A 19,821-nucleotide genomic window follows, 5' to 3' on the forward strand; every position below is an offset into this window, starting at 1 on the left:
CGTGGACTGAACATGGTCCATTCTATTCTTCCCAGTTTCACTATGTAAACATACCTATTTCATACTGATGCATTACTCACAAAGCTTGTTTTTCTTACAATCGAAAAGGCTTCTGACAGCAACTTGCCATGGTCTGTCCTATACCTATCATTACGTATTTTTCAGTTCTCGAACACTAAAACAATTGCACAAATTACAGGAAAGAAAATGACTTGCTTGTGATTGACACATTTCTCATTACATCTTCACGGAAAACCAAACAACAATTCTCAATTATTACTTACATGATATTTACTGCCTTTCACCCCGCTTCATTCTTGCACTTGACTGGATAGTCAATGTCACTTTTTTCCTTTCACATTGTGCCTGGTAGAACTGAGGAACTATTTCATATACCAGTGCATTACATCATTTTGCAACAGATATAATACAATTCACCCTGATACAGGAATTTGCATTTGTAAACTGTTCACCTCACCCACTCCAGAAGGACAACAGCTGAGTGTCAGCAGGATCGCATATCCTGAACTGCACTCTTTTTTAAATGTCTTGATGGATGTCTGTATGAAACGTTCTGATGATTTTCAATATAACAAACAATTCAGCTATTAAAAGCGTGGAATCTCAACGTAATTCACTAACCAGTGGTATATCATAGTAAGTTAAAATTAATATTTGTTTTGTAAAATTGAATTTTGAGCCTTGCAGGAGTGGCAGAGGCTATAGGAAGTGCTGCGTGCATGTGTGAACAGAGATTTCACGCCATCGCATTCATTCATAGTGCGGGTTAGTAGATGGAACTTGCCTGAAAGATGAACTATGCAATCATTTTAAAATCTTAGGGAAAGCCCTGCCTTTGAAGGGTTGTCATTGGTCGCAAAACTAGTCAGTGCGGCTCACGGAGTAAGACACCCGTGCACCTCTTCGGCACCCTAAAAGGAAATGTGATCAAAGCAACAGTGTGCAGACATCTGTTTGGACCTTTCAATCGTACTTCAGGTGGTAGCACTCAGATGTGGCAAAAGATCCAATGTCTGCTGGTCTAAAATTGTGGTTATTTATAGACCTTCAGGTTTCAATAAAGTAGGATATGTGATCGTCTCCCACATTGCATCATTGTCCTTTTCTGGAGTTTTCAGAAAACAGCCAGTCCCTCAAGGTCCATCACTCAGCATGCACCACACTGATCATCAATTCTCTTGCATGTTCAGATATTCGGTGCTATTTTTATTTTTTATAGTTAGTGTAAACGCCCTGAGAAATTAGAGTAGGATGAAATAGATATTTATAATTATAGATGTGTAACAATGAATAACGGCAACGTTTTTCACCAAAGGGGATTGACATCGAATAGATAACGGGAGTGAAATGATGTCATTCAGAACCCTTAGGTGAAAAACATCCCAGTTAAATAATGTTTACCAATTTACAATTCTTTGCTATGTGTGGCCTCAGGGCCGGCTCTAGGCTCATGGTGGCCCTGGGCAGGGAGCGTAGGTAGGGGGCCCGGAAGAGGGGGTCCGGGCGGGGCGGAGCGCGTAGTCCAGTGAAGAGGGGGGGGGGGTCAGGGTGTTTGGAAGTGGAACAGAGCCGGAGGCCGCTAAATCCCTGCCAGGGGCCACCACGCAAATATGTATCCATCCTCAGAGGATTAATATATTAAGGATATATATTGGCGTTGTGGCCCCTGGGGTTTGGTGGCCCTGTGCAGGTGCACAGCTTGCACATGCCTAGAGCCGGCCCTGGTGGCCTGCAAAATCATCTGCCTGTGCTTTCAAATGATAAGCAGGGCAGAGTAGTAATTACATGGATTCTTCCCCTGCCCCAAACATATTCCACCCTCGCGGCCTCCTGCCACCAACATATTCTACCCTCTGTGGTCTGTATTCCCCTCTAGTAAACACCCAAAATATAGAATAAAAAATATCGAGAGGACATAATATCGAATCAAAAATATCAAGAGGACAGACTATAGAATGAATATAATATAGTTGGAAATAATATCGACATATAGGTAAGTAATATCGAATGTCATTATATCGAATTTCATTATATAGTAAGTTATAATACAGAATGTAATAATATAGAATGTTATTATATCTAACTTTTTAAAATTACATTATGTTAGTGTGTGTGTTAAAAGTATATAATATTTTTGTAATGTATGTTAAAAAATTTTTACAATAATTAATTTTATGTTAATAAATGTTTGCGTATATTAGTTCCGTAGCGGGTTGTGGGTTTAAAGGGGAATAGGGTAAGAAGTAATTTAATTTAAATAAATAAAAAAATGTATTAATTAATAATTTATTGTTTAATAATTAATATTGGTAATTTGTTCTGGCATATATTAGTTCCGTAGCAGGTTGTGGGTTTATAGGGGAATAGGGTGGGAAGTAATTTAATTAAAAAAAGTATTAATTAATAATTTATTGTTTAATAATTAATATTGGTAATTAATTGTTGTGTATATTAGTTCCGTAGTTGGTTGTGGGTTTATAGGGTAAAAGGGTGGGAAGTAATTTAATTAAAACATTTTTTTAATTAATTAATAATGTTATGGTTAATAACTAATATTGTTAAATAATTTTTGCGTATATTAGGTACGTAGTGGGTTGTGGGTTTACAGAGGAATAGGGTGGGAAGTAATTGAATTTAAATAACAAATTAAAAAAATATTAATAATGTCATGGTTAGTAATTAATATTGCTAATTATTATTAGTAAAAGTTTTTAATTAATTGAAAAATATGTAAATTGTGTGAATGGGTATTGATTAGTAATAATTAAATATGAATTATTCATAATTATTGTATTAATATGTTAATAATGTTATTTTTTTAGGAGTGTGTTGAGTGTTTATAGGGAAGTGTGGTATTTATTAAAATATTTGAAAATGCAGTTTTATTAATATTTATATAATATTTAATCAAAGTTATTTTATACTGTTAATTGTGGTAATAATTTATATATCTTTGTTTTTATATTTTTGTTAATTGTGATTAGGTAATAATTAATTGTTAATTATCTATGTTAATTTATTAATATTTTAGATTATTGGAGGTGACGTTTATAGTGGAAAATAGTGGGAGGTAAATTAAATTTAAATAATATTCTTTTTTATTTAATTTTATTTAAATTGTAGGACTGGGTCTACTTAATTATTCCTCCAACACTTACCCTACTGTTGCACTCACTGGAGTGGGAATAGTAATTTTGACCCCTACGCTATCCAACTCTTTCCCTACTGTTGCACTCACTGGAGTGGGAATAGTAATTTTTACCCCAACACTATCCAACTCTTTCCCTACTGTTCCACTCACTGGAGTTGGAATAGTAATTTTTACTTACCCGCTATCCAATGCTTTCCCTACTGTTCCACTCACTGGAGTGGGAATAGTAATTTTGACCTACCCACTATCCAACACTTTCCCTACTGTTGCACTCACTGGAGTGGGAATAGTAATTTTTACCCCTACGCTATCCAACTCTTTCCCTACTGTCGCACTCTCTTCAGTGGGAATAGTAATTTTTACCCTCCATCTATCCAGCGCTTTCCCTACTGTTCCACTCACTGGAGTTGGAATAGTAATTTTTGCCCACCCGTTATCCAACACTTTCCCTACTGTTGCACTCACTGGAGTGGGAATAGTATGTTTTACCCCTACGCTATCCAACGCTTTCCCTACTGTTGCAGTCACTGGAGTGGGAATAGTAATTTTTCCCATCCCAGTATCCAGCACTTTTCCTACTGTTCCACTCACTGGAGTGGGAATAGTAATATGTACCCATCTGCTATCCAACAAATTCTCTACTTTTGCACTTGTTGGAGTGCGAATACTACTTTTATTCCCTTAGCTATGTAATGTTTTTAATTTTGTTGGATTTAATGTAGTGTAAATTATTAATGAGCATAAAAAGTATTACTTTAAATATTAAAAATATTATATAATATTTATTTTTATATTTATATAAGAGGTTTATTTATATATATATATATAAATATATTTTTAATAATAATTTAAATATTTTATAATTAAGATTAATAATTTCATAAGTGAATATACATGTTAAAAAATATGTTTTACATTTTAAGCTTTTTTACATTATTTTAACTGTTTTATTTAATTGTGTTTATCATGTAATTTGTTTTTTGACAGACTTCATTGCACACCCTTGAATGGTATGCCGGCAATATAACATATATCATGGCATGTACATTTTGTTTTTTGTTGAAACATTTCCATTACATATATTCTCTCATAGAATGTTATACAATTGAGTGCAATTCATGAATCCACAGGATATAGGTTGATCATATGACCTGTCAATATCATTTTCCCTGAATATCACGTAGGCATTACCAATGAGAGTTAGAAGTGACATGCAATTAAAACCAGTACTTTTTCCAGAACAACCCTGCGCCCAACCCTCTCTCCCTCCCTCCCTCCTGGTCCGCATCTCAATCTTGTATCCTGTAACCCAGTATTGTTTCTCTATCTAGGATCTCTATCTAGGATCTCCAGGTTCCTGTTGTCGGAGCCGCAGTGTCTTGGCGGCAAGAGAACCTCAATCAGTTAATTAATTAGTTTGCGTCGCGTCTGTTGAGGCCATATGGGTGCACTATGCTGTAGGGGTGACGGGCTATGGTGTAAGATCTAGATGTCGAAACTCTTCGAGCGTACGGTCCCAGTCTAATGAGATTGGGTGTTTTCTGAGCCCTCTCTCCTCCTCACGTCTAATAGCCGAACTCTCCGCTCCACACCAACGCACCACATCATCCTGCCATAATGTTAATGGAGGGCAGCGGGGAGATTTCCATCTCATGGTAATCCCTCTTACAGCTAAGATGAGAGCTAAATCAAGAAAGCGCAACTGCACCTTAAGGGCTCTAGTTCGTTTGCACAGCCCTAGCAAACATTCAACAGCATTGTCATGCATCGTCAACTGTGTAACCTCCTCCAGTGCCATTCGGATTTTGCCCCAGTAAGCACCGAGATCGGGGCAGATCCACAACATGTAAAGGAATCCTTTCTCCTCAGCCCTTGTGTTTATTATTTAATTAATTTTATATTATTTTTTAATACAATTAAAAATGTTGATATTTTAGTTAACTATATTTTAAATATCGATATTTTTTACTCAATATTTTAGTACTTACCTGTTAGTAGATAGGGATTCTATATTCTGTCCCTCGATATTTTTTAATTGATATTCTGGACAGACCATATTATGTCCCTCGATATAGTCACTGATCCCTTCCCTCCCTGCTTTGCAGAGACCTTGCTCTATACGTGGTAACACTCCTCTGACCGACTATCAGGCAACCCAGCTTGAGCAACATGGAATTCTTTTATGACGTAGCAACATTGAATAACAAATTCTGTTAGCCACTGTTGCTACGTCATAATAGTGAATTACTGGAGTTAGGATTCAGTTATTTGAAGTTAATGACTCTCTATGAGCATAACAATTTCTTTCTCTGCTACTCTGGAATAATGCCAGATGAGCTCAATCATCTCACCTTCAAACAACCTGAGCTGAAATTCTCTTCTGACGTATTTGAACTCCCCAAACACTTAGGAAATCTTGGCTAAGCAGTTGATTTTAGCAAACAACAGGTTAACACAGAAGACCACAGCATTCTACTCCACAGAGAGCACGCTGTGGTCAGTAGCTCACACAAGACTAGCATCTCGTTAAAATCCATCCTGAAAGAGCGCTCCCAAAGTGTGAGACTGAGACATCTCCGCTCAGCTGCACACAGAGGCACATGTGGAGTCCCACATGGATCCTCGGTATCTGAACACCATTCAACATATGCACAAAACCACACATGATCCTGCGTCACTGATATCACCACAACATTCATGGGCATGTTTACAGCATGCAGCCTTCCTTCAAAGTAACAATTACTCCTGGGCACACAAGGTGCACTGTACTAGGGTCTGACAAGTAAATCAAATAACCAATTATGGAATCACGAATCCATATAACAATTTACAAAAGGGAGCACTTGCACTTTGGCACTCAACAGCAGTGGCAAAGTGCCCAAAGCATCTAGGGGCATATTATCAAGGGGGTTTATCTCCGCTTTTTTGGCTTTAAAAGCCAAGAAAGCGGAGATAAAATGATCTCCCTATTACCTAGCTGTCGCTAACACCAGTTAGTGACAGCTAGTAGGAGATAGCGACCATCTTGGGCCCCACTTTGCATGCCAGTGATATTTATCACTAATGACATGCAAAGTGGGCGTGCCAAGATGTTAGCGACTGAAAACTGTCGCTAACATCGCTATCTCCTATTACCAACTTTTGGAGATATTCGCGCTAAGCGTGAATATCTCCAAAAGCTAACACCTGCCCTGAGCAGTTCTTAGCCATGTTATCCAATGGGAGGTGGATAACATGGCTAAGAGCATTAGCTCGGTAATGCATGAATATCGCTGACTTTTCAGCGATATTCATGCATTGCGGCGATTTTTATCGCATTTGCGATAAACCTTGGTGATACCAAGGTTTATTTGCGGAAAAAATTGCTGCAGCTCAGCGGTAAATTTTGGTCTCTAACCAAGCAATAGCGATAATTATCTCTATTGCTTGGTAATATGCCCCCTAGACCAGCAAAAACACAGGAGGCAACAGCAAAAAAATGGAAAGGAGACCCACTCCAATGGTACCAAGTTTAACACCGAGCATTTCATTGGTGAAAAAAAGTGTTACATGGAGAGGAAAGAACAACATACCTAAAGTATGAAGTTTGTATGATAGATGTAGAAAGCCGTAAATATAGGTAAGGGTAATAAGAATTTGTGGAGTCCAATGTAAGTGACCGGCTGAACATAGCAATTATAATTTAAATATAGAACACATATGTGCTCCTCACATAATGAATTCAACTATGAGACGCCAAATAAAAGTTATCGGACAGAATATTAGGTGATGTCCACCATAGTGAAGTAATTAGATGTTGCCTATGAATGAGCTTGAGATGCGATGTAATTATAAATGGATAGAAAAAGTATAAGCAAAAAATATATTAGGGAACTAAAAGTCCTGTAAGTATTTAAGGGCCAATTTAAAAAATAGGAAAAGTACTTACCAGACAAAAAATGTCAAATGGTGGAGTAATTATAGCTTCATTTACAATCAGTGGTTTGCGTATTGTCTGCATCACACAACGTGGTACATGATCAAAGCAAACCTTAAGAAAGATATATGGTGCCATGCAAAGGCCACATTCCATGGCCCTAAGTAGCTCCATAAATCTGGAGTAAGGCAACACAACACAAATCACTTTGTTGCCTTTCTCTGCCCTGGGAAGGTGGTCCATGGGCATTGTGTGTGTGTTCCCATGCAACTCCCATGGTTTTGACGCATTCCTAGATTTACCAGAATGGGTGGACATGGGAGTGTACTAAAAAGATACACCTTTCCAGGAGAGGCGTAACAACGAGAAATATCTTTATTCTCCTGGTGACTTTCTCTTTCTACGTAAGCTGCATTCTGCAGCTCACATAGCAAGTGGAATATGCATCTTTAGACGGTTTTGTGTGGGAAGGTGCACCTTCCTGCACAAAATCAGTCCTTCATGTAACGCAAGCAAACTTGCATCATGGTGCAAGGGTGGCTTTGTTGGCTCCAGGTGCTGGAAAAGTGCCAGTGCAGGGAAAAAGGCAGGATTGTGCCGCATTGTATTAAATACAGCACATTAATGCCCTTTCCCTGTCATGCAGTGCAGCACAGTAAGGTGACTTGCTGTGCTGCACTGCATGACCTTTTCTTAAGCAAGCCCCCTAGTGGTAGGAAAACATAAAATAGCAAGATTCTGATCATAAGGGGAATAAAAGGAAGAATAAAGCTGTGACCAAATCACATCCAAGCTAACCTTTGAGGTCCTGTGTGTAGTTGAGAAGAAGTGTACTATCCACAGTTATCAGAAGAACGGACGGAGCCCCGCAGCGCGGGACGCGCTTATCCTTGTGCCGAACCTGTGTTTGAAGAGGGATGTAAATCTTGCCTGCACTCTGCCATGAGGAAAACGGCCCTCGGTATTCTACTAACGCCGTGAGGGGAACTGCCATCAGTGTCCACAGCAAGGACCAACTCTACATCCCTCAGAAGCCATAACCCAAGCGCCTGGCATCAGCGGCGCCTTGGCTTTCAAAAGAACGGGGTGTAAATCTTGCCTGCACTCTGCCGTGAGGAAAACGGCCCTTGGTATTCTACTAATGCCGTGAGGGGAACGGCTATCGGTGTCCACAGCAAGGACCAAAACGACATCCCCTAGAAGCCCTAACCCAGGCGCCTGGCATCAGGGTCATCAGGCGGCGCCTGGGCTTTCAAAAGAACAGACGGAGCCCTGCAGCGCGGGACGCGCGCGGGCAGTTGCCGGGCTAAGTCCGGGCAAAGGATGGGCCGTCTGTGGGCATCCGGGGCTGGACAGGCTGGGCTGGGCACCCCCCTTTGTGGTCTGTTTTTTAACTTAGATCTACGATCCAAGATTCTAAGCACCTTTAGTAAGGCAATTTTGCTTCTCATTCCCTTGCTCATTGTATTGTATTTACTGTACTTATCATGTCTGATATTTTGAATGTAGGCCGAAGATCTTTAGCAGGAGGCTCAGTCCAAGGGAGCTTGGATGCGTTTATTATGAGGGCTACCTCTGTATTAGAAAAAGAAATTATGTTAACTGAGCGGCGTATATCCTTAGAATGCCAGAGAATACGTTCATCTTTAGGGACTATTCAATCAGCAAAGACCCCCACGTATGCCACTACTTGTTCTGAACAAACCAGTATTATAGGCATACCCCTACAATTACAAGATCTCCCAGCAACCTTACCGACTCAACGGAACCCCTCTAGTACTGACATAAGTCTGGGTTCGAAATCCCCTTCTTCGTTGGAAGACTCATTACTAATAATTTCTGGTAATCAAGACCCAGAAAAGTTGACCAGCACTCGAAAATAAAGAGGGGGAGGGGCAAGGCATAAAGGAAGTTGAGCTAAAGCTTGCTGGGCAGACAGGACTCCTAATACACCCATAGGCTCAGAAATAAATGAAGCCACTCAAGGCCATTTAAATACCCGCCTTGTGCAAGTGTTGACCCCTTCACTGCGGCGGCTATTCTGCCGCAGTGCTAAGTGGGCGGGGCGGCTCCGTCACCAGCCTCGGTTGAGCTGTGCTCATGACCGAGTGGTTCCGTCATGGCCCGCCCCGCTCAATGGAACGCCCAGCGCAGGCGCGGAATTCGCGCCGCGCAGGCGTTCCGAGCGGGCCATGACGGAAAAGCTCCGTCATCAGCACAGCACACCCGCAGCTGATGACGGAGCGGTTCCGTCATCAGCATCGAACCGGGTAATGAACAACATTGAGCAACTAATTAAATCGCTGCTCGTGCCTCTAATTGAGAGGGCTAAATGTATGACTGAGCAATTAGGATCCATTTCAGACATGGGGATTGCCAACTCAAATTTATTAAAAGAGATGGCAAATAAAAGTCATGCCCCAAACATATTAGAGCCGAGGACAGTGCCCAAGGACCCTAGTAATGTAACCAATAGTAAGTCGCAGCCTAAAGCCCATGATAATATTACAACGGATTAACACACTACAATATTGCTCCTGACCCCACCATTCCTAGGGAAACAGTAGACAAAAGGCGAGTAAACACAAAAGGGCATGAGACATTGGGTAACATCCAGAGGCCTACCTACAAAGATAAACAGATCACACGGCCTGCCCAACATATAGATCTCCCACCGGAGGCTGAACCTTTTGTCATTGATTTAACAGGGGTACCAGAGTTGACAGCAGGAACATTTGAAAGTTACCAGACCCTTAAGAACAAGGTCATGCAATGGCTAAGAGTTAACAGGCCATTACCTCCCAATCTAGACAGTGACATTTTACATGTTAGAAGGTTGGATTGGGTAGGAAGAAGCTCGAAGGATGTACCTGGGGATACAATTATTATAAATTTGAGGGACCGCAGGGCCACAAATTACATCCGAGACTGGTTCACAGGGGTTATGAGGGAGGTATATCCACAAAAGTTTTAAGTTACTTTTACCCAAAAGCATTGGTGGGTAACCCCCGGAGATCAGGAAATCAAAATATATGTAATGATGTGCCTCCCATGTTCAATATTGCCACCACAAATCGCTTCTCTTCACTTATGGGGATGGAGGGGGTCGACTGACTGCCACCTGGTAGTAATAAGACACCTGGGGACGGAGACAACTCAGAACTAGGACTAGCCAGCACACTGGTCGAGCAAAGTGCGTGTCTGCCCACTGGACTTGGCGCAAAGGGTCTTGTTTGCAGCCTAGTGGTAGATAGTGCTTCACCATTTGGTGATAGAGTCCCAATCTATTTGCCCAGTGTAGGGGATTATATGAGAAACAGGCCCACTTTAAGAATAGTAGCCGAGGGGGGTACTCAGCTTCGGTAGGTCAAACTATGAGCTCTACAGTGGAAGATAGGTTCACCAATCTAGTAGTAACATACTCTGTGCCTATAGGGAATAAGGTGTGTAAGGATTAAAGACCTACTGAAACTGAGAACAAGATGGTGATCCTATCATGGAATATTGCCGGGCTACGATCAAAAAGAGGGGACATAAACTGGGAGGCATTTCTATCAGTTCACCACATTATTGCCCTGCAGGAAACATGGGAAAGTAGAGAAGGCTATCACTTGGATGGTTATCAAACATTCAGTAAATTTGCAATACCATCTACAATGGGAAGATCTAGGGGGGGCTCTTGTTGTTATTTAGTCTGAAACTAATGTATAAAGCAGTGTTAATAGTGACAAGATCCCCAAATATTTTAGCAGTAAGATTGGAGGGTGATAACTTGCCTACAATCCTGGTAGTAAATTTTTATAATTCTTTCGCCCGGAGCGACGAATTGGACCATTTAAGAGCACTATCGGGGTTTTCGGACGATTATGATGAGCACAATGACACGTTTTATTATCTTTTAGTTCTTGGTGATTTTAATATCCATGTCTGTCACACGCAATATTTTCAGAATATGGATTTTGAAAATGACTGGAAACACTAATTTTGAGCATACTAAGAGTGGGTTGTATCTGGTGAGTTTTTTATCAGCATGTTACCTGTTTGTCCCAGTACAAGGGGAAACTCAGTGCCCTGTCCCAACATTTAATGGTCAAGGCAAAAACTCCATTATAGACTATATGTTAGTGTTGTCCCTTTTGAGAGACACAATAGCTCCTTTTGCAGTTACACAGAATGGTTTTAGTGATCACAACCCACTCATGTTGGACATTATTATCAGGGCCCTTAAAAGTGAGACTGTTTCTGCCACTATTTCAAATTTAAACATAGCCTCTAAATGTCAAGACCGTAGATTAAGGTGGGAGATGATTACTCCTATTGACTTCCTGGCAAACCTGTACAGTAGTAAAACTGAGGATCTGACCATATGTTTAGGTGCAAGTTCAGATCCAAGGGATATCCTCTGTGCTTTTAAACGTATCACAGAACAGGTTGCAACTAATTTAACTAGGAAAAATTAAATAAGGCCCAAGAAATTGGAAAATTGGTTTAACCAAGCCTGTATTGATACCCACACGGTGCTTCTAGAAGAACTAAAAGAGCCTGGTAAGGATTCTCGGATGATTGTTGAGGCAAGAAGGGCCTATAAAAAGGCTATTAAATGGAGGAAAGCCAAATTAAAAGATATGGCTTTGGAGGAACTGTCCAAAGCGAGTGTACTGAAAAATAGCACTCAATTTTGGAAAGTGATTAATAGTCCTATGTTTAATGAGACAGAAAATACAAACAAGGATTTTCTCATCCCACCAGAAAAGTGGGTGGAGCACTTTGGTGGTCTTTATGCGGACATAAATAACTCATCTCTTGTGACTCTAGGCGATTCTATATGGGCAGGAAAAATTAATTTTACTGAGGAAGAAGTTTTGGATGCTATTGAGGCCACGGCACATGGGAAAGCCCCAGGTCCGGACGGGGTTCCGGCAGACCTTTACAGGGCAGACCCTCACTACTGGGCAAAGATTTTAACTTCTGTTTTTAACGCAGTCACTAAAGTGGGCCCCCCAGTTTCTTGGGGTAAGGCGGTCATTGTCCCAGTATTTAAGAAGGGTTCAAGAGAGGATCCGGCGTGTTATCGGCCAATTTCTCTCTTGGATTCGGCTGCTAAAATAATGGGAAAAGCCGTACTGGAGCGGCTGACAATCTGGCTGGAAGAGAACAAGGTCATCTCGGATCTGCAGTACGGGTTTAGAAAAGGAAGAGGTACTGCTGGACAATGCCTCAATTTACATCTTGTGATAGGGAAATACACGGTCACAAAGCAGGGGGACATACATCTAGCTTTTATGGATTTGTCCACTGCTTTAGACCTTGTAAATTGTCAAAAACTTTGGAATTCCCTGTCTGACATAGGGTTGGACCCCGTACTGATATCCTTCCTAGCAGATATCCATGAGAACACTAGCGCAGGAGTTCGCTATAATGAGAATGGGAGCTTCACTGATGCTTGGCCAGTCAAGCGAGGGGTAAGACAAGGGTGTATCCTTGCCCCCTTGCTGTTTACACTATATATAAACAAGCTGGGTGACGCCCTAATTTCAGCATGCAAGGACATCTCGAGAGTTGGCCAAAAAAGATTCCCGCACTACTATATGCAGATGATGCTGTGTTAGTGGCAAGGACGGCAAGAGGATTACAACTGCTTTTAGACTGTTTTATTATTTTTATGGACTCTCTGGATTTAAAAACTAATTTTAAAAAGTCACATGCGATGTCATTAGGTAGTGGTCAGGCGAAAAGGGCATCTTTTTTCTGCAAAGGGCAGGGGCTCATTAAAGTACCTACCTTCCCATACCTGGGTATTGTATTTGATGATAGAAGGTCATGGGCGAGGCAATGCGCATTGAATAAAAATACACTAGCGAGAGCCACAGGGGCCCTGTTAGGTTTTGCAAAATGTTTAGGCTGTAAGCCATTACCGGCCCTAATGAAAATCTATAACGCTAAATGTTTACCCATGGTGCTTTATGAGAGTGAGGTGTGGGGCTATACTGAAGTTAGTGAAATCCAAACGGCAGAAAATGTCTTTTTTAGAAAAGTGTTGTCGCTCCCTCAATCTGCAGCTACCTTTAACATACATGAAGACCTGGGGGCTGGCTATATTTCTGACCAGATTGCTGTGGCACCAATACTAGGGTGGCTAAGAATTTGGGCTCAGCAAGCTCCGAACTTAAATCAACTTATTATTCAAGATTGTTTGTCCCTAGGTAAAGCCTTGGCTATACCTTGGATCCGTTATATTAAAACTCAAATGATTCAATGAGTAGCCCTGATCTGTTCACAAACCCTAGGGCCTTAAGTAACATTGCAATCAAGGCAGTAAAAACCCAATTCCTATATAGGGTGAAGTTACAAAGGGAAGAAGACGAACTGGTAAAACCATCAGTCAGACATTTTGTCATGCTAAGTTCAGGGAGAGAGATACAGCCGTACTTAACCTATGTAAACAAGCCATTCCATCTGTTTGTTTTATTAAGGTTTAAGCATAATATGCTACCATGGTTGCTATCTTTCCCTAGGGGGTTTGCTAAAAGTGGGACTTTGGAGTCATGCCCATGTGACAATATTTCTGAGCAGAACGTGCTTCACATGATGTTTTTCTGTAAGTTTTATGTATTGCCGCGTAAGAAATTCATCTTGCCACTGTTAAGAGATTGTAATTTTGAGCAGGTCAGACCAGTTTTGGTCTATTTACAAATGCTTGGGTCTGCTGTGGTATGTTTTGGAGTGTCGAGTTACATTATAGGGGCTATGAGATGTCAAATGAAATTATTGCTACCCTAAATCGCCTTCTTCCACCCTACCTGTAATGTTGCCCTTAGTATGTAAGAAACTTTTTTACTGTGACGATAACCAGAGGAATTTTGGATTTTTAAATAATTAATAATCTTCACTGGGTGACAAATTGTTCGTCTTGTATAGGTGTTTGCCAATAGTAAAGCACTTTTTATATTTTTATATTTTAATGTATTTAGTTGTACTAGTCCTGATATGTAAACTTGATCTATTGTGGAGTGAAATACTGTGTTGTGCTTTGATGGTTTTCAACTTTTTAACCGAATAAAGCAAACTTTTGACTTTGACACAGTTATCATTGTTTTGCATGATTCATCCATCACTCAGTTTGTTGTAATTGATGCTCTAGGTGCAATGGGAATGCCCAGGAATTGGTCCCTTGTTCACTATCCCACATGGCTTAAGCTGCTCTCCATGGAAGATGTCTACATATGTTGAAATAGGTCTAGGGTCATGTGCATTCCCTTCCGAATTGGGGGGGGGGGGGGGGTTCCCCTGGCAGTTTCGGATGGAATGTTCCCATGAGAGTAGGGTCAGTACTGATTGGCATGAGGTGGGCCTCTGTCTTTAGTCGCATGGCAGGTGAAAATTAATGGGCTGAAAAATGCCCTGAATGATCACCAGTGGATGACATTATATCAGGCATTCCATCTATTATCTGTTTGCTCATTCTAGTTATTCTTTGCAACTGACTTGGCTGTCAAAGGGCCTTATGTATGAGGTCTTACACTGCTGTTGCATCACTTTTTTGTGACAGTGCGGCAACATAAACAATGCGCCCCACTGCACCATATTTACGAAGTGACACATCTAGGCAGATGTGTCTCTTTGGAAACCCATGTGCTACATTATATTTACATCAGTTATAATGTATACAGGGTGGGTGTTCCACCGTAAAAAGGCTTGTAGAAGTTACACAGTGAAATCCATAAAATTTCACTGTGCCACTTTTACAAGTTCACTGCGTCAGATCCTTACGCCTGCTTCGGAGCAGGCATAAGGACTGATGTAGGCCCTTTTACATGGGATTCTCCCATGTGTAATGACACATCACTGGAGTTGCATCTGTTTTCCGACACACTCCAGCAATGCGTCATTACTGCGTCACCAGATACGTCAGGATTCCTGAGGTATCTTGTCAAGCCTTGCAACAGGGAGCACCGTACTGTAAATACGGTGCTGCAAGTTGTCGCAATAAGGGCACAAAGAAAAGTGTTGCATCGCTTTTTTCAACCAGCGATGCAAATTTTTCATAAATGAGGTCCATAGTGTCTCTGGGCTCAAACATAAAGATAGTGGGACAAGAAAACCAAGTCACACAGGATTCTCTGGTATTGTTCATGCAGCTGTAATGACTCATGAAGGTTTAAAGCTCATCAAAGAGTAATATGAACTCAACATATATATTAAAGATTTTGCTTTGTTGGTCTGGCATTTTCAAAAATGTGAATTTCCAGGTTCTATTCTGTTATGAGTTCATGAGACACATATTTAATACCATGACAAGAGAGGTTCTTTGTTGTGTCATTCTTTATTGTGAAGTGGTGACTGAATCATGTCCTTATTGCGCTGTTTGTTATGTTAAACCTGGTTTGGCTCTTCTATTCTACAGCTGGGCAAGTGTCGCCAACATAATATCCTTCTGGGTACTTTTTGTACCTATTGAAGTATTCAGCATTGGTTGATTGGCAGTTTGATGAACTTTGAATATAGCTTTGGGCTATAATGGTTGTTATAGGCTTGAACTGCGGGCAAGGGTCTATAACGTGTGGGAGACACCTCCAAGTTACTTCACATCAATGAACATTCTGATGTTAACATTCTAAGACAAATGCCTGGACATTCTATTGTCAATGGAACACAGGGGCACAGGGTGAGGCAGTGACAAGGGAATCCAAGTGAGGAGGTAAAAGGAACACTGCCCTATTTCCCAAAAATGCTTATCCTCCCATGAAAGTGGATATAACTTTATAAGTAGATTACAATAGGCTGTAAGACTGGTAAAACACTCCACCCACCTAGGGTAGAGAGTTCTAAATTAAAAAGGGAGAAACAGAAATACAAACATTGGAATGTTAGAGCAGCAGGCGTAAACCAGCCTTATAAGCACTGAGCCACTCCATTGTCATCAATTAAGCTCTTAACACTTCTGTGTTCTAAAATGTACTACAGGGGTCTGTGGATTTGCTTTGGAAGTATATGTGTAGATGTTTTCCCTGGTTTAGTATCTGCTCCCCTTGTACTGGTATTCTCCGGTGGTCATTTGTTCATGCTTTGATGAAAGATTGTATAAGTTTAAAGTGTCAGGTTATGGTTATTGTTAGACCCGGTGGTTTCCAGCTGGTTGGGACTCGGCAATGCTAGACAGAATCCACCATCCTAGATAGGATGAATATGATACACTTGTCCAATAACCTGTGCTCACCCTTTGGTACTTTGACACAGAGCAGTCAGGCCTACCCTCAGCGTTACAGAGTAAAGTATTGAAACAACACCAAGCTTTGCAACACACTGTGTACGCTACAAAATGACTCCACACCGTATGATTAAAACACTGGTGTTTGTATTACAAACACACACATTGAAATCAACACGACATACACAATAGATACATACTTAAAAGTTATATGCAATTGTAGAACTTACCAATTAGCAGCAGAATGGCACAAACATAGATGCACTATTTATAGGTATTCATAAAACACAACATTCTGAATATTGCGCACACCCTACAGTTGTAATGGTGAAGAAATCACAGGTTTCCACTATGCCTCATGGCCCAGCCCCTCAATCACTCAAACGGCACCAGCCAATTTATTTATTTATTTATTTATTTAACAGGTTTTATATCATACCTTGGGGGGACAAGATGGCCACTGACCGCCCGTAACAAGCAGCCGCAACTTTTCTCTCCCCTTCCTTCATGAATACTGTGGAGACATAGAATGCCGGAATGCTGGATATCGTGCTTTTGCTAAAGCGCTGGTTTAGCGGAGCTCTGGGGCACGAATGTTGTCAACACCGGATATCCTGGTATCTGGTATCTAGATTCTGCTGGCGGGCGTGCAGGAGCAGAATGGTGCCGAGAGGACCGAAATCCCAAAAGGAGCAGAAGGAGGCTGCTGACCCCAGGGACGCCCAAAAAGAATCAGTATCTTCGGTACAGGCTTCCTCTTTGCGAAGTGCAGGACAATTACGGAGGCTGGCCACAAAAAATTTGAGGGGCCTGATGTTACCATGAGCAGTAACAATGTGTCTCATGTTTCTAATTGCTGTGATAAAGTTACAACAGCTCCTGGACTCGCTCAGAAAGGTGCTAAGAATCGGCTGGAGGGTGGTAGCAAAATGAAACAGCCTACCTTGTTTGAGTCCTTTGCTGTAGTACCGGTGGAGCTCTTTCAGCGTGCGAGGATGGGAGCGCTGAGGTTCACAATGGTTTTGTGCAACTACAAGTGGAGACGGCAGACCGCCAAAGGAAGCTGAGTAGCGAGCTCATGGATGAGCCAGAGGGACAGAGCGCTAAGACGGGCTCGGAGACAGTGCTACAGTCAGAGGTACGGCCTGCAGCTTCTAATGTATTGACTGATATGAGTAATAATGATGGGGGGACTCTGTTGATTAGATCTGGAGGGCCATCTCAAGACGCTGCTACAGATAAACGTTATATCACAGACCCCCCAGGATCACATCCAGCAATCCACGGGGCTACAGCTTTAAGGCAGCTGCAGGATCCAGTGCAGGTCCCAGGGCAGTCCGGTGCAAACCCTGGTTCACCCGAAGGCGACTGTTTCTTTCCCTCAATGAAGACACAGGATCATCACTTTCTAGCGAGGGTAGTCTGTCCGACACAGACTCAGATTCAGCAGAATCAATTGAAAACTCTTCGGTGCAAAGGGCACCTGCTCCCCATAAGCTTAAACATCAGAAAAATAAGCCCAGGTCTCGTTCTAAATCTAAACTGGCAGTGAGCCCATCTCAGTCTGATGCTGCTAAAAAACTCTTTTTGGGACTATTCCGCCACGTCTCAGTTGTACCAGGAAGAGGGCATAACAAACACACAACAGCAGCAGAATAATCCTATTAGCTCGCCACAGACCCCCACAATGGACTTGTTATACGCCACTTTGAAACCGATGCAGGGGGAAGCCAGGTCAGAGAGCCGAAGTGCGAACCAGGCAAAAAAAATATCAAGGGTTCCCTCAGGAAAATTATTAAATTATATGAGGAAATGGCGGACAGAGTAACTCATGTGGAAGAAAGGACTGGGAGACTCGAGGATGATGTGAATAAGTGACAGGCACTCAAGGGAGCACAAGAAAAGGCGGTGGAGGACGTCCAGTGGAAGCTGTAGAATTTTGAGAACTGCGAAAGGCGAAACAATATTAAACTGTTAGGCGTGGCGGATGGGTTTGAAGAACAGGATGTGCGGGCTTTTGTTGTAACCTTGTTGAAGGGGGCCTTCCCTGAATTGGTTGCATGGGTCTGGGAGAAGGAGATGCAGTGAGCACATCGATTCCCCTTGACCCAGAAGAAAGCTTATGCAGCATCCCAATCTGACAGACCTAGAGCCATTCTTGTTTATGTTGGCAATTATCTCCTTAGGCAGGAGATCATGGATAAGGCAAGACCTGAGGCCAGACGCTCGTTTGACGGCACTACATGTTTCACTCGCCCCGACTTCTGTCACATTACTGTGAAAAGGAGATGGCGACTAAGGCAGTTGATTGCCCCATTTCAGGGTCTGGGATGTGAGGCCTATTTGCTGTACCCAGCACGCCTTAAAGGGCTAGTAAATGGTCAACCTAGAATGTTCTTCTCTGAGATTAAAGCTCAAGTGTATCTAACAGAATTGAGGAAACAGAAGGGGAAATGAGTATCTAGCTCTCAGATGTAATCAAGATTTGGGTGATTATTGGATGGATCTATCGTATAATAAATGTTTTATAGCACACTTGTGCAGTATAAGCACTGAATTGGATATGTTGGGAGGGGGGTTGTGGTGAGTTGTGGGCTCAAGCTGTCACACATAGGTCATGACTGACCTATTTGCCTGCAAGGGGGGGAGGATCCTGAGGGGGCGGTGTTGCGGGGGGTTCAGAAGGGTGTGGGGCACAGCACAGTTTGGGTTTTGGGAAGCGGTAGTGAATGCGAGAGGTGGAACAAGTCAAGTAAACTGATTCAAAATAAAGATCCTGGGAAACTAGAACCCAGAATTTTTTGGGTTATTTGGTTGGGACAGCAATTTGATGTATTTTAATGAGTACACAAATAGTTTCATTGAATGTATGTGGACTAAATGATCGTCTTAAAAGGCAACAAGTCTCGGCACTCCTAAGAGCAATGCAAGTAGATTTTGCATGTTTACAAGAGACCTATATCAAGGGGGGAAAGGGGTATCTGCTGGAGCAACTGGGGTTTCATCTTATAGCTTTCTCTAGACAGGGTGCCAAAACTAGAGGGGTGGCAATTCTTTCTAGGAAAAATGATGTAGTTAGGAAAAGGTTGGAAGATCAATGGGGTAGATGGGTTCTGGCAAAGTGTATGATTGGTGGTGAGTGGATTACGTTGGCCTCAATCTATGGATCAACTGAGGTTGACCCAGACATATTTGAATTCTTAGATTTAGAGCTAGCTTCATGGCCTGTACCCATCATCCTCTGCTGGGATTTTAATATAAATGGTGCAGAAGGACTGGGTTTGGAGCCAGGAGATCAATACCTGGGCAGGAAAAAAAGAATGTGCAGAGCGATCCTTAGTCTGGCTCGGAATAATTCTTTAGTAGACGCTTGGGCAAAGCTGAAACCCAATGACCCTGGTAACACTTATTATTCGGCCCCAAACAAGAAGTCAGATGGAGAAATTGCCTTGAATTATCTGCGACCATAGCCCGATAATTTTAACTTTAGAAGCTATAAAAATGACTAGACAGGAGCGCACATGG

The sequence above is a fragment of the Lissotriton vulgaris genome, chromosome 5 (assembly GCF_964263255.1).
Source record: "Lissotriton vulgaris chromosome 5, aLisVul1.2, whole genome shotgun sequence".
NCBI lineage: Eukaryota > Metazoa > Chordata > Amphibia > Caudata > Salamandridae > Lissotriton > Lissotriton vulgaris.